The following is a 3257-nucleotide window of genomic DNA, read 5'->3' as shown; positions in this document are numbered from 1 at the left end:
ACTGATAGCAGTAATTCTAGTTTTGAGATTAATGCTAGCCACATAGCAACACGCTTGAAATTTTAACTTTTCCTTGAAATAGGAAACCTCGTAAAATACTCCACGCTTTGTAGATTTTTTAAATTTGCTTTACGACGCATTACATAAACAAATCTTATGAAGATGGCGGTAGGGAAACGGACTAGGATTGGGAACGAAGCAGCCGTGGCATCAATTAACGTACAGCCCCAGCATTTGCCTGGTGTGTAATTGGGAAACCACGTAAAACGATCTTCAGGGCTGCGGACAGTGGGGATCGAACCCACTATCTCCTGGCTGCAAGCTCACAGTTGCGCGCCACCAACCGGACGGCCAACTTGCCTGGTCTTTGCAGAACATGGTACTCCATGGTATTCTACGTATGCTCACTGTATACTCCGAAATGTGATGAGCAAAGTTCGGATTGAACAATAAAGACGAAAACAATTGCTCAATGCTATTCTTGCTCCCCCGGCATTTTGTATTGGGAATTTTATTGTTTACCACTAACGGCCTTTCACTCGATTTCGTATGAAAGTAAAAATGCTCAGGGGGCACCCGGGTTTGAACCGGGGACCTCTCGATCTGCAGTCGAATGCTTTACCACTGAGCTATACCCCCTTGCCCATCTCGCTTTGCACAATCGCGATCAAAAGGATTCCGGGTGGAAAGGCAACAGATGACGTTTGGGGGAAGATTTTGGCCAACCTGAGGATGAAGTAGAACCAAGGCAACGTCACGTGTGTTCGTCCTCCACAAGGTGTGGCTTGTGACGTTTCTCACTCAGAGGTCACTACCAACTCCATATCTTTCTGGAACTGATTAAGATGTCCGCCTGAATGGTGTAGTGGTTAGCGAGATAAGCTGCCGCACGCGGAGGCGCGGGTTCGATTCCCGGCTCTGCCACGAAATTTGAAAAGTGGTACGAGGGCTGGAACCGGGTCCACTCAGTCTCGAGAGGTCACCTGAGTAGAGGTGGTTTCGATACACACCCCCAGCAATCCTCGAAGTAGTTTAACGTGGATTCCCACTTCTCCTCCATGCAAATGACGCGATGGTAACTAATTTAAGGCCACGGCCGTTCTCTCCCCTCTACTTGTCAATTCCATCCAATCTTCCCACTGTCGGCAGCCCTGAAGATGGTTTTCCGTGATTTCCCACTTCTCCTCCAAGTAAATGCCAGGATGATACATAACTAAGACCAAGACCGCTTCCTTCCCTCTTCCTTGTCTATCCTTACAGTCTTCCCATCCCCAATCAAGACGCTGTTCAGCATAGCAGGTTATTCAGCCTGGGGCAGGTACTGGTCATCTTCCCCAGTTATATCCACGACCCAATGTCTCACGCTCCAGTCACTGCCCTGGCGGTAGAGGTGGGATCCCTCGCAGAGTCCGAGGGCAAAGCCAATCCTGGAGGTTAAAGAGATGGAGAAAAAAGAAAGACAGAAGACGGTGAAGAAGTCCGCCTCTGTAGTGTAGTGCCCATCGTAATTAGCTGCCTATCCCGGACCGCGTTCGATTCCCGGCTCTGGCACGAAATTTACAAAGTGGTACGAGGGCTGGAACGGGGTCAACTCAGCCTCGGGGGGGGGGGGGACAACTGAGTGAGGTGTGTTCGATTTCCACCTCAGCCATCCTCAAAGTGGCTTTCCGTGGTATCCCACTTCTCCCCCAGGAAAATGCCGGGATGGTACCTGACTTCAGGCCACGGCCACTCCCTTCGCTCTTCCTTTTCTATCCCTTCCAATCTTTCCATCCCCTACAAGCCCCTGGTCAGCATAGAAGTTGCGGCCGCATGACCGATTTACTGGTCATCCTTCCCAGTTTTATCCGCCAGACCCAATGTCTCACGCTCCAGTACACTGCCCTTGAGGCTATAGAGTTGGGATCCCTCGCTCAGTTCGAAGGACAAACCAGTCCTGGAGGATAATAATCGATTAATAACGGAAGGAAAAAAGGAGATTATTATTATTATTATTATTATTATTATTATTATTATTATTATTATTATTATTATTATTATTATTATTATTATTATTATTATTATTTCTCTTCCTTTCTTAATCTTAGCGGACCCGTTCCAGTCCACATACCACTTTCGAAATCTCCTGTCAGAGCAGGGAACCTAACCCGGGCCTGCGGGGTTGGCAGCTATACACACTAACCTCTAGGCCACAGGCGCGGACTATTTATTTACTTATTTAATTAAATACATGCCACCAACAGAGGCATCCTCTATTTAGGCTACGGGTGGCTTTTATAGAACATAAGTATATCATTACTCTACTTTTTTTAAATAAGAAGGAACAAAAATAGAGAAAAGAATTAACGCCATATTGGACGTAGAACATGTGGAGGCTCATACAGCTATTTAGCCACAGTATCGCAGGAGGAAACGCGAAATTCTCATAATCTGTCATGAGTTCGATTCTCACCCTGGGTGTAGATCATTCCTCTGAAATTACTTCATAACGAGGAGATCTGCTGATTTGCTGTGTTGTCTTGAAAGCGTGTGGTTTTTGGTTTAATTAATTAAGTTTTGGATATTTAATTCGTACATACCCATGTTTCATAATACATTCTTTCCATCAGGCATACTCAATATTGGAGAAGATTTATGATATCTTCCTCTCTCTCTTTCTTTCTTTCTTTCTTTCTTTCTTTCTTTCTTTCTTTCTTTCGTTCTTTCTTTCTTTAATCGTTTACCCTCCAGGGTTAGCTGCCCTCTGACTGAGCGACGGATCCCACCTCTACTGCCTCAAAGCCAGTGTCCTGGAGCGTAAGGTTTTGAGTCGTTGGTTACAACTGGGGAGGAAGACCAGGACCGGTACCTCGCCAGGCGACCTCACCTGCTATGCTGAACTACGGCCTTGCAGGGGGAAGGGATGTTTGGAAGGGATAGACAAGGAAGAGGGAAGGAAGCGACCGTGGCCTTAAGTTAGGTACCATCCCGGCTTTTCCTGGACGTGAAGTAAGAAACCACGGAAAACCACTTCAAGGATGGTTGAGGAGGGAATCGAACCCCAATCTACTCAGTTGACCAACTGGAGCCTTTTCGTGAAGATGACGACTGTGATTGAAAATATCACGGTAAACCGCCATATTTTCTTTAGAATGAGTATGGGAGGTACGGTATCTGAGCTATATGAAAGGACGGCTTGGTTTCAAACCATTCTTGATATTGTCTGAAATATCTCCTCCATATTACCGTTCAAAGGTGTTTAAGCTGAATGTTATTAA

At 46.1% G+C, this 3257-nt stretch overlaps 1 non-coding gene across 1 annotated transcript; it reads right to left on the bottom strand.

Annotated features, from left to right (window-relative positions):
* Positions 1-567: 567 nt before the first annotated feature.
* Positions 568-639, bottom strand: TRNAC-GCA (transfer RNA cysteine (anticodon GCA)). Its single transcript has one exon. It is a non-coding gene; the product is annotated as a tRNA-Cys (tRNA).
* Between the last annotated feature and the right edge of the window lie 2618 nt (positions 640-3257).

Source organism: Anabrus simplex, chromosome 1 (assembly GCF_040414725.1).
Source record: "Anabrus simplex isolate iqAnaSimp1 chromosome 1, ASM4041472v1, whole genome shotgun sequence".
Taxonomy (NCBI): domain Eukaryota; kingdom Metazoa; phylum Arthropoda; class Insecta; order Orthoptera; family Tettigoniidae; genus Anabrus; species Anabrus simplex.
Note: the sequence above shows the minus strand (reverse complement) of the source record. Positions and strands in the feature narration are given on the sequence as shown.